This window comes from Ambystoma mexicanum, chromosome 10 (assembly GCF_040938575.1).
Source record: "Ambystoma mexicanum isolate Mex_15411 chromosome 10, UKY_AmexF1_1, whole genome shotgun sequence".
Taxonomy (NCBI): Eukaryota; Metazoa; Chordata; class Amphibia; order Caudata; family Ambystomatidae; genus Ambystoma; species Ambystoma mexicanum.
The window spans coordinates 132,489,999-132,502,964 of record NC_090932.1 but is presented as its reverse complement, the minus strand read 5'-3'; the positions used below and the strand labels follow the sequence as shown (position 1 = coordinate 132,502,964).

Sequence of the window (12,966 nt, the reverse complement as noted above, 5' to 3'; positions counted from 1 at the left end):
ATCAACTGGGCGTTTAGATTGCCTTTCATTAGAGTATTTAGAAGCGGGCGGGATGTGTCATCTGCACCTGTCCAGCTCTGTCCAGCTCTGTCAAGTTCTCCTCAAGCTTTCCCATGAGACAGTTGTGCCGCCTTATGTCTCACTGAGCAGTAGTAATCCCTTGAGTTGCACGATTGTTTTCTCTTGCAGACAGTCAATAGGGTCCAATGTTAAAGCTCCGATGTCATTGGGCCTCATTACACGGAAGGCGGTGAACCATGGTGCTATTAGCGCCATGGTTCATGCCGGTAAAATACCAGCACCGCCTTGGTGGAAAGGGGAATTACCGCCCCATTCCAAGGTTGGCGGGGCGGTAATTCCCCCTTCCACCATTGCCCTTCCCCATTCCCATTTTTGCCCCATAGGGCTCTATGGGAATGGGGAAGGTGCTAAATACGGTTCCGCAAATAGCTCCACTGGTCCCTTTGCGGGTTGGTTTTTAACGCCTGCAAAAAGCAGGCGTTAAATTCCCCAACCCGCAAAGGGACCTCGTAGTAAGGCGGTAAGGATTTACCGGTACCAGTAAAATACCGGTACCGGTAAACCCTTACCGCCTACCGTGTAATGAGGCCCACTGTGTATCTGAATAACACATTCACAGAACAACACGGGGCCAGTATGAACAGTGTTTATATCGAATCTTGTATATCGAATCCCCATATATATAAACTTTTATGTTGAAAACCTTTATATCCAATATATTTTGGGTTGAGTAAAGGATTAAACTTTTTGGGGAAACGGTCGAGATGGGTTTTTAGGTGTGGGAAACAGGGGTTTTGTCAGAAAAAAGATTGCATTCACTATAAAGATTTTCATTATAAATGTTTCGATTTATCTGCATTCGGTATACATTAATTCGGTATAAAGACATGTAACCCACAGGGCCCTTTCGAGAACTTGCGCAAATGTCAAGGCATCTTTAATTGGTCGCTCTGTTGACAGGCTGGGACATATCGAAAGCATATTTTAGCGAAACGTTGCCTAGCGTTGAAATTCCAAGGCAGAAGGCTTACTGTGCAGAGAAATCGCAGACCATAAAGCCATCACACTAACCCTGCAGTTTCCAGCTGGGGGAGCCAGACACGCCAGAGCAGATATTTGGAAAGTTAAATCCTACTAATTTTTAAAATGACAAGCCAGTAGCACCATTAGCCCAAATGAATCCTGGGTATACAGAGCCGCACAGATCTGAACATAAATCAAAATGCTCTTAGCAGAGTCAACAGCTGTATGGAAAAAGCAAGTCATTTCTATAATGAAATGACGTACAATCGATATTGCAATGTTTCGTACATGTTTCATTAGCATCGCCCAGGCGCCCAGGCACAAGTGTAATACCTTTCTGGCACATGTCCCTTCCCACCTGACAAGCGAGGGACTACCTTCTGCGCCCATTCTCTCTTACATGTCACCTCTTGCGGAATCGAGTCCAGCCCTGAATGGTGCACACGAGGCCGCAATCTTCCATAAAACACAAGCCAGCCTTGTCCAAAGCAGTAACATCTGCTGGTAGGTGTTGCTACTTACCTGAAGAATTCTCATGGCCATCATAAAAATTTGGATTTTGAAAACTCAAAACTTTTACCATCAGGTGTGCAGGTAGGAGAGAGTGAATGAAAGAAAATGTCTTTCATGTACGTTTATGAAATGTTTATGATAGTTTATGATAGTTTATTTGTATAGCATTCAAGGCAGGGGAGGGAGCAAGGGTAAAATACAATAACATTCTTACAAGGCCTTGAGACATTGGGAATGGGTAAATTACTCGTTCTCGTATGAATCTGGCCATTGGGCTTTTCTACTGGGAAAGAAGGAATCCTAATTGTGAGAATTCGAGGTTAGCAACACTCTGCTGCTTGAAGACCCACTGGATGGGGTAAAGCATTACATCTGGCCCACATCTTCGATCAGTAGAAATATATTTTCAAAATTATTGGAATTAATTAAGTCAATTTCGAGAAACAGACTGCCTAGACATGTTAGTGGAATGTGGCAAGGTAGAAGTATGATGGGTGGCAGTTGATGAAAATATGCCCTTGATATGTGCCGTACAAACAAGTAATTCTATGGTATGCCCTGGGTTAATGGAGAGTAACAAAGGAATACTTTTGTGTGCTGGAAAATGGTTGAAAAAGAAATGGTAACGCATTCAGAACATTAAAAGACCTTTAGCATCTTTAACTCCTCCCGGACCCATTGGGGCACAAGGTTTCATGACCTCCTTCAAAGAGTTAATCAATGTATATACTATATGGTACTATATGGTATTACCCAAATTGCCCTTTTACAACTGACCTTTTGTCCTAATTGACCTAATTATAGTGGTCCTAATTGACCTTCTGCACAATTGACCTTTATATTATTTTAGTTATTTTGCAAACGTATTGGGTTGGTTTTGGATTATAAATAATATAAGGGGATTGGGTGGGGGGTTGCATGTCCTAATTGACCTTTTAAACTAGGTCAATTCTCCCGAGGTCAATTCTCCCGAGGTCAATTGTGAAAAGGTCAATTAGTATACATCCATGTATATCACTATAGTCCCTCCTACTTTAGTCACCATGCCTGCACACCGCCTGCTGCACCTGTCTGACAGTGAATCATCAACGTTCTCCATAGCGCAATGCTTTAGATTGATAACTTTTGAACACTACACCGGAGGGTATGCGGGCGCTTTACAGTCCAATCCAGGAGGAGTTGGGCAAAGACTGTGAAGACAAGTAATTCAGGATTCTTTTCAAGGTGTGTGGATACTAGACTTGTCTAAAGTGCACAGGGAAGGGTTCTTGGAAAAGGAGTACAGCTGTCTGTACATTTATGAATTGGATGTCGATTTTATGGAACGTACCAATGCTTGGGACCATGTTCATGGGGGGATTTCCACTTAAAATGTGAATACTGGAAATGAGGAGGAAACAGGTTGAGTTGCCAAATGAAGGCTGTCTGCCGACCCCTAGAAGCCGGCATTCATCAATCTAGTGCACCTGGGGGTGCCAAGGCAAAGTAAAAGTCATGCGTATCACTAAAAAAGACTTAGAAACTCGGCACATTTTTTCGAAAAACAGGAAATTTCACCCCGAGGAGACTACGGACAATTTAGAATAGCCACTAGGAGTGCTGTCCGAGTGGTCTTTCTAAATCAACTTTTATTTTTCATTTTGTTCAAGTGAAAAAGATATTTTCAATTAGAATGAATAAAACCAGTCCACAAAACAGATCATGGTTTGGAAAAAAGTGTCATCCCTCAACAACTTTTATCAGTGCCGTCAAATAGAGACAGGAAATTGGTCTCAGCCAAGGATCTTACTGAGAAGGGGTCAACGATGTCTACCGCATGAATATGAAAGTGCTGACCTTGTACGTATTCCTAACCCCCTAAAGGAAACACCTGTTGGCAATGGAAGACAACAAGCGGCGTTTTTGCATATTGAATGTGTGCACTGGTCGCTTGATATGCACCTGGGTGCATGTATGTATGGGGAGGACTGGGAACGATGGTTCAATACTTGTGTAAGTAACTGAACCCTACAAGTGGTGGCCTTTTTATGCTGGCAAAGGGATCCTGGTGAAACTGTCTTTGTTCCAAAGAAACTCCGGCACTGCCGCTGATCCCTCTTCCGAATGAGAGAGAATTGCTGAAGCCTGTATCGAGCTTGCATCTCGCCTTGCTGCGATGATCCAGTTTCCACTTTTGAAGCGATAGATGGAAATGTCTCAAATGAGGATCTCACTGGTACCTTCAATCGTAGTTCTATACTTCGAGAAGTCCAATGCCATGTTGCAGGCACACCCCGTCAGTGTGGCCAGAGTTGGGAAGCTTTTCCTTCCTGACCCTTGTCTTGCCTGCTCACTTTCCAGCATTTTCTGAAAGTGTATCCACACCCATCTCCTACCGCACTGGCCGATTCCATTTTTACTCCCAACTCTCTGCCATGACTGCCTTAGAATCTTCCCTGTGTCCCTCGTGTACCCTCAGTGCGACTCCCACTCTGCTACCCGTAGTTATCCTGAGACGCGCCAGCAAGACAGCTCAATGCGCTAGGGGCTATCTATATAGACCTATGGCAATCTACATGCCATGGTTTAAACCCAGGCCTGGCTAATTTAGCCATTCTTAATTCTGAGTCAATAATCGGGGTAACAATAAGCTGGTTATACACTGACACCTATTATCACAGTGCCAAGATGTGGGAGGAATCTGGCTTTTAGCACTATATATGTGATCTAGCGATTAGTGCTGCATCGCTAATGGATTTTCATTATGCACTCAGCAAGTGAGTGTTGGTAGGGCTACCTGTGTGTCTGCTTGAACACACATCTTCATACTTTTCATGGAATGTACTGGACCGTCTGTGGCTTAGATTGCCAACCATCTTGCCACGTACAAGCATCACTTGCTGTAATTTGTGCAATATTTGATGTTTTTGGCAATTACTTTGTGATTCCAGGCTGCATAGCAAGAATCTTAGTTTTATCATTGGGCATTGCTGTTGACCGCGTTGCCTACTTCCGTGTGCGCTACATGCTAATGTCTGGGGAATTTACTTCAAAAGATGGCCACTCTCTGACTCATGGGGCCTCATTACGACCCTGGCGCTAAGGGATTACCGGTACCGGTAAGGGTACCCGTACCTGTAATCCCTTAGCGCCTGATTACGAGGTCCCTTTGCGGTTTCCCACCTTAACGGCTGGTTTTACCAGCCGTTAATGAATGGACTCGCAAAGCGACCTTGGTGCTAGTTACGGTACCGCAATTTGCGGTACCGTGATTACCGCCTTCTCCATTCCCATTATGCCCTATGGGGCAAAAATGGGAATGGGGAAGGGCCATGGAGGAAGGGGGAATTACCGCCCTGCCAACCTTGTAATGGGGTGGTAAATCCCCCTTTCTCCATGGCGGAGTCAGTAAGTTACAGGCATGGACCATCGTGCTATTAGCACCATGGTTTTCCACCTGGGTCGTAATGAGGCCCATGGAATGGCTAGAGTCAGGGGTCTGAAACCTTTGGCTCTTCAGATGTTTTGAACTACGTCTCCCATCAGCCCTAGCCAGCAGAGTGAATAGTGAGGAAGGATGGGAATTTTACTTCAAAACATCTGGGGAACCACTGGTTTCCTGGGCTAGACAATTAGTTTTACGGTTCTACTTCATTCCATCGCCAGGGTTTTTTTAACTGAGTTTTGTGCTGCTGATTTTTGTCCGAAACACTAATCGAATTACTTTTTTTTTATTTGGGGGTTTCCTCCAATCCTCCCTTCCCAGTTTTTTACTACCTATTACCCACTCCCCCTATCCCTTATATCCCGTTACCCCCCTCCCTCCTCATATTTTTCGATACGTTTTTATAGCCAGAAATTGGCACCACAAGTCTCAAAAAAAAAAACGCGATGAACGAACGTCGACCAATTTTACAATGCCAGATTAACATGTCACTGTTACTGAAGACACCTTTCCTGGTGAGGATAGAGGGTGCTGTGCTACATTTTGGCTTTTTTTCTTTTAGCCCGTGTCCGTACCATGACCAGGATATATTTCGCAAGGCTGATTCTGTCAGAACGGTACTCTGCTTTCCTCAATGGGCCAAGAGTCATGCTCTTATGTATTTGCATTGCCTGGTGTTTGGCATGTCTGAGGTCTAGCCTGTTGCATACCGAGGGATGACCGTAATACTTGAGCAAAAGAAAACGATATACAGTTATGGGGCACCAGCCCAGAATAATGCGGCAAAAAATGCCCGGCACGAAAATGCTGAATTGCGACGTGCACATTTCCATGCAACTATATGTGGGGGCTGAGGGGTTAGGGTAATAAAAAATATATGGGGAGAATGGGGGGCGGCGTGGCGTCTCGCAGGTAAATGTGCCGTGGGGAAAAAAATGTGCATTTTCGTATTGGGTATTTTTTTTTACGAGGTAATCACACCGATCTTTATTTTATGTTTTGTTTTATTTTATTTGGATTTGTATAGCGCACTGCAGCCCAAAGGCGTCGAGGCGCTGTGTAGAACTTCAGAAGGCATGATTAAGGGTTACAAAGATGCCTCCCGATGAGAGTAACTTCGTTACAATGCAGGAAAACATGGTTACAAGGTTGCGTAGATACAAGTACAGTGGTTGTGTAGGAACATAGAAACAGAGTACATGAGAGAAATCAGATAAAGAGGCTGGTTTTGATGGCCTTGCGAAAGGCAGAGTGAGACTCAATTAGTCTGATGTTCGGGATCACTTCAGGTTGCTGCGCATGCATACCCCGGTATACCGCTGGACACTTCTTACTCTTTCTCTACTTGCATATATATCTATACAATGAAAAAGCATGTGTAATGTAGGGCAAATCAGTTTGACACACCAATCTCCCCGGCTGCCACAGAGAATCAGTGACTGCACGGAAGACTCCTTCTGGATAGTTCGATGCGTTTTTCATTTCCTGCCGCCCCGGAGCGCTCAACGCGAATGGTGTTGATTGTGCAAATCTGTGTATGCATCGGATGGAGGGCACTGAAGCCATGCCCGAGCTCTGCAATCAGGCAGGCTGGTAATAGGAGACAGATTGGACAACTGGCTCTCGGCAGTGTGTTTGGAGAAAGTGGAATTGGTAATTGTCGGCACAGCGCAAGGCGATAGGTTAAATCTGGTTTCAACTAACCGCTCCGGGAGACTTGAGCAGATGAGAACTTAAGCAGCAAAGCCTGTTTTGACTCTGTGTGCTAGTCGACTTCACAACAGTTCAGTCCACACTTTAAAAGGCAGGGCCTTCAAATACAGTATTTCATTTCTCACAAAGAGCTCGCCTCTGTGCAACGAACCTCCGTAAAATCGTGGTTGGTGAAACCACACTTGGTGGACATTAAGAGCCCGATTCATGGAATTGTTTGCACGGTTTAAAGTGACTTTGCACTGCTGAAAAGTGACTTTGCACTGCCGACACAAGCCCGGATTCATGGAACTGTGCAAAATGTATTTTTGCAGGGCAAAGTCCGTCCAAAGTCAGTGCAAAGTCATTTGTGCAGTACAAAAGGCTTCGCACGGACTTTGCACTGCAAAAAAACACTTTGCACAGTTCCATGAGTCAGGGTTTGTATCGGCAGTGCAAAGTCATTTTTTAGCAGTGCAAAGTCAAGTTGAAATGTGCCAAAATATTCCATTAATCTGGCCCTAAATATTTGAATATGTGCTGTTACAAACAGTGACAGTTTTCTGCTTGTTTCTATTTAATGGTTGTTGATGTTGTGGCTTCGAGTGTGTTGTTGACTTACAGAGCTGGTGAATTCTATTGCAGGTAGGCAGGACCGGCATTAGTGGCAGCAGCGCCCTCGGCGAATTAGCGCCCCGCCTTCCCGGACATCCCTGGTCAACCAGGGGGCACGGCGGGGGGCAGAATGCACCACATTTCTTTTCTACCTTTTCGCTCCGGTGCCTCACAGGGAGCTAATCACTGCAATAGGACACTCAGCAATTCCAAAGCAAACCGCCTCGCTCCCGCATCAGAGCAGGAAGGTAATCATAAGATAGCTCAGCAGGGTGAGCGCTCACTGCTGCGATCTGACCGTGATCTGCAGGTCGCAGGTTCGAATCCCGGCAAGGCCAACTCAGCCTTTCATCCTTCCGAAGTCGATAAATGAGTACCAGTTTCGGTTGGGTGATAGTGTATGTAAATATGTGCTCTGCAAAGCGCTTTGGATTAGGGCGCTATGTAAATAACACATCATTATCATTATCAATAATCGGCACCCTATTCTTATTAAATGTGCCCTGCTGCCGCGGGCGCATTTAATAACAAAAGGGCACCTTCTCCCACCACGCCAGCTTGGGGGAGCCCTTGAAAGACTACCCCGAGCTGGCATGGCGGGGAGCTAATGGTAAGGCCGGCCCTGCAGGGAGGATTTTGCGTTTGGTTACTACAGCCTTGCTGGTGCGGCATGTGCTGTTCAAAAACGAATATTGGTTCATTCATGACACCATGGCATAGGGTCATGCTATCTTCCTATGGCTGTATAGACTCAATCAAGTGATGTACCAGAATAGGCATGATGTATTGCATGGCCACGCTGGAAGGATGCCCAAACACCCATGAAGGTGTTCAGTGAACATGAGGTCTTCAGTGACTGCTCCCACACTAACATGCTCAAATTCCACATTCCACTACACACGCATGGCAGCTAAATCCCCATGCCAATTGACATCAACATCTGTATGCTTCACCTCTACAACCACTGTCTATATATTACACTCCCTTCAACCCACCTTCTCAAAAAACATAAATGAAGCTCCCCTGTAGAGACAGCTCAAAGGCTGGCACAACAGCACATCTAGAATCAGAGCCACATGCAGAGCTCAGGGTCTTTCCGGTCTGCACGCATTCACAAAACACTGATTTACCGCAGCCACTTCCCTTTCAGATCCCCCGTAGCCCCTGGAGGCCATGCACATGGCAGTGGTGAGCGCTAGAAAATAAGAGTTGCGTAACATAAAATGCACTGAGTCCCTGCTGCACATAGACATGGTGATTCGCCCTTTCACAAACCTTTAGCAGTCAAAGGTGTGGATGGTTCAACATGTATAAAGTGAGACAGAGAACATTCAATGCCAAGTTAAAATGTATTTTGCTGTAACCGCTTATGTAGATCTATAGCAGGGTTGTCCAACTCCAGGCCTCGAGGGCCAGATCCATGCCGGTTTTTCAGGATACCCCTCATTAATATTTATGAGATAAATTGGCATCCAATGCTTCTAAGTGTATGCAAATATGTCCTCATGAATATTAATCAGGGACATCCTAAAAACCCATCATAATTCCGGCCTTCAAGCACCAGAGTTACACAACCCTGAGTAGGATATCACACATGTTACAAAGTGTGTTGTGAAGAATGCAGATCATAGGTTCAAATTACAGCGCTTAAAGACTGTGCCAAGAAGCCAAGGGCCCAGAAATGCGACCCCTAGCTTATTTTGTATTAATTAATAGCCATACAAAAGATGCCTTGGCTACAACAGGATTTCAATGCATGGCCACCAGCAGGGTCAGGTTGCGGAATACAATTGTCTGTTTGGTACACTATGTATCACATTTTTAAGATTATTTGTTCAGATACGCAGGTTAATACAAGTTGCACAATGACTTAACTTGTCAAACTGCCCCTCTTTTAAAAGAAATTGGCACACTTTGACCAACAATACTGGCACAGACTGGCATGATGGGCCTGCACTGTGGGAATGGCCTTATTGCTGCACAGGCCAGTCCGAGCCTGACTATCAGGTCTTCAAAGAGCTTGCAGTGTTATTGGGACTGAGTTGTACGGCTGCATAGGCACAATCATCCGGGCATGCTACTTATTCAGGGAAAAGGTTCGGGGTAGATTGGCCGGGCAGTTCCTGGAACCAGGAGTGCACATTACTGACACTTTCTAGTGTTAAAAGGGAGCACAGTGCGCCTCAAACATTGTGCACATTTAGGGCGTTTTATAATGGCACAATCCCATAGGAAAACGCTCTGTGAATCAGGCCCTTAATCTTGCCTTTACAAGAGCAAGCAACAAAACCCATTGTACTTGCTTGCATTACTTGTTAGCAATGGGGAACTTTGCGTATGTCGGCGCGCGCCCTCGCAACTGCCCTGGATGAATGGAAGTTTTAAAGAACGCGACAGTAATATATGTGCACAAATAAGTTGTTGGCTGGGCATAAGAAGAGGGCTGGAGAAAGATGCTTCACACCCTATCTGTCCACGTCAGAGTATGGAATTCTACCTATGCCTTCAAAGTCATCTGCTTCAAGGCAATACAGCCTCACGCGTGTCAGGGTCACCAACTCCAGGAAAAGGAATTCCTATGTTGTTATCAGGCCAAATCGTTACCACAATGAATCTTCCCTTTCATACCAGCAGGTCAAGAGGGCCAAGCGCCTTGACTGGAAGTCTTCCTCGGGGCAGACGTCGAACCTCAAGTTGTCCACTTATCAAACCCTCCACCTGATGGGCCTGAACCCTTCAGAAGCTGTCAAAGCTGAAGCAGCAGCTGAGGGCAAGGTGGAAAAAGCTCTCAACATTCCTAGCATCCAAAATGCCTTGAGTGCGTCACATGTCTAAATGCCAATTGATGGGGGTTGACGTTTGATGAGAAAGTGCAGATCGCAGAGGCCTCCCCTTTTCGCAGTGGCTGATGAACAGGACATCGACAAGATGAAACTGGAGTTTGGTTTAATTTAATTTATTTGCAGTTTTAAAGCACTCACACAGCCCAGGGCCTCAAGGCGCTGTTACAGGAATATGTCTAAGTTCCGTATTTATAATACGCTAAATACCCAAAAGTTTCTAAGCACGGACCCGGGGTTTGAACCTGTGTTGCTTCTTGTCATCTTGTTTCCAAGGCGAGCACGTTGCCCGCTGAGCTATTCCCCGGGGACAAGCCAACCCTTTAAAAGATTACTCAGGTGGACACATTTGAACATGCATTAAGGTCTTGCCTCTGACATGGTTGCAACCTGCGTGCTCCAACTTTGCAACTCTACATCCCTCGGAGGTGAATACATTGGGCCTCATTACGAGTTGGGCGCAAAGGGATTACCGGCACCGATAAGGACACTGGTGCCGGTAATCCCTTTGCGCCCTATTCCGAGTTCCCTTAGCGGGTCCCTTCCTTAACGCCTGGTCTGACCAGGCGTTAAGGACGGGTCCCGTTAAGGGACTTTAGAGCTAATAATGGTACCGCAAATTGTGGTACCGTTATTAGCTACTTCCCCATTCCCATTGAGCCCTATGGGGGCTTAAATGGAATGGGGAATGTTTTTTTCAATGGGGACTTACCAGTCCCTCCAAGGTCGGAATGGACCTGTAAGTCCCCATTGAACCAGGTCAGACTCGGTACCGGTATGGGAGGTAGTCATGGCGCAAATAGCGCCATGATTACCTCCATACTCGGAATGAGGCCCATTGAGCTCCATCAACTGGATCATGTGCATATTCTTAGCCTCCAGAAGAGAAATGAAGTAGGATGGTAAGGATGGACTGTGCTAGAGGTACTGTGCTATACCACCAGTACCTTATGCTAAGGTACGCATGGGCTGCAGACTGGGTGCACAGATTTTGCACATGTAATCTGTGCTACGGATGTGTCCTCTACTCTTCGGTCACTGATTTAAAGTTGAGCCTAGATCAGCAAATAATCAGCCTTCAAACCTTTATAACTCCAAATGTCATATAGACTGCCCTCTTCCTCTAATCCACCCCAGGACTGCACACTCTAGGCCCACCTACTCTACCTCCAATGCAGTAAAACACTGTGAATGCACTGTGGACTGACACTGTCACACTGCATCAAAGCAGTGTCAACATCCTGCTATCTACACCTACGCATTCTCTGATGTATCTTCGTCGAGCTGACCTTCCCTTACAGAGTTACTGTGATCACGGCTATCGTTCTCTCACGTCTAGACTATGCAACACCCTATACCTGGGTGCACTTCCATCACAACTTAGAAAACCCCAAAGGGTTCCAAACAGTGCCGCAAGGCTCCTTCTTGCCCTAGGCTCCAGAGATCACATCACACCTGCCCTCCGTGTTGTTCACTTTCTGCTGATCGGGTGACGATCCACCTTCAAGGCAATATGCATCACCCACCGAGCTTCTTTCTCCGTCCAAGCTCCCACTATCTGGAATTGGATTCCATTTAGGATCCGCCGAATAGAGGATCACCGCACTTTCCAAAAGGCTTCTGCATCCGGAATGACCTAATCCACCTCCTGGCTGAACGATCGCCCCCAGACAGGTAGACACTGATGAGTCTCTTGAAGAGACAACAAGACAGAACTTAGCCGCATGGAAAAGATTCCAGTGGACCCGTATAAAATGATCTGCATACCCACATCACAAGTAGATATCAGCATTGATTCTCTGGTACATATAGCACTCCAGCTCAATGGAACATAGCTGTGTCCCTCTCGGGGCCCGACCACTCACACGCATACACCTGTAAAAACTCACTACTCACCTTCATAACGCACATCACCCCTACCAGTAGATTGAAGCGGAGTCCCATGAAAATAATCTGGTTCAGTTGGGCACATAATCAGTCTCCTTGACTCGCCTTCTCTCCTGACAGTTTATCACAGCGCCCATCCACTAGCCAGCTCTCCATTGGTTGCTAGCAGGGACATAGCCACCCCTGCCTACCTTTGTGCCGGCTTTAATCTCACACGCATTCTAAAATCCTACTTCCAATTCTCATACCTCGGACATCAGTCCCGCATGGGTGTTCACCCCACAGCGCTTTGAGGCCATACCAATGGCATTAGGTGCTATACCAATGCCATATAACATAACATAATATATTTACAGATTTCTGGTGACCTGCTAAAAGAAATACATTTCTCACCAAGAATGCCATAAGATGGTTTTAAGTATTCCTCACTGGTAGGATAAAAAGGGTTAAAAACTAGTAATCTTCATTGCAAAGAACCAATGGAAAAAGAAGTAGCATAGCAACCTCGTTAATAACATGACTTAACATCAAGCATAACCGTAGCTTGTCAAGCATCCCACACGCCCCCTTTATAACCCTTATCGGTTATATGTGATTTTACCGACCGAAATTTGAGTGGTACATTTCATTGCGACCATAATATAGAAAAACACAATGGGCCTCATTACGAGTGCGGCGGTAAGGGGTTAACGGCACAGGTAAGGATGCTGGTGCCGTTAACCCCCTACTGCCGCATTCCAAGGTCCCTTAGCTGGTCCCACTAAGGCTGGCTGGTAAAACCAGCCGTCCTTAGCGGGAGCCGCTAAGGGACCAGGGAGCTAATAACGGGCCCGTAATTAGCTCCCTCCTCATTCCCATTGAGCCCTATGGAGGCTCGAATGGGAATGGGGAAGGGTTTTTTGAATGGGGACTTACCGGGTCCTCCAAGGTTGAATGACCCGGTAAGTCCCC

General features: G+C 46.0%; 1 protein-coding gene across 2 annotated transcripts in view; it reads right to left on the bottom strand.

Moving 5' to 3' along the window:
• SFRP1 (secreted frizzled related protein 1) overlaps positions 1-12,966 on the bottom strand; it is a 159,063-nt gene that overhangs the window by 59,122 nt on the left and 86,975 nt on the right. The gene's annotated exons all lie outside the window — the stretch shown is intronic.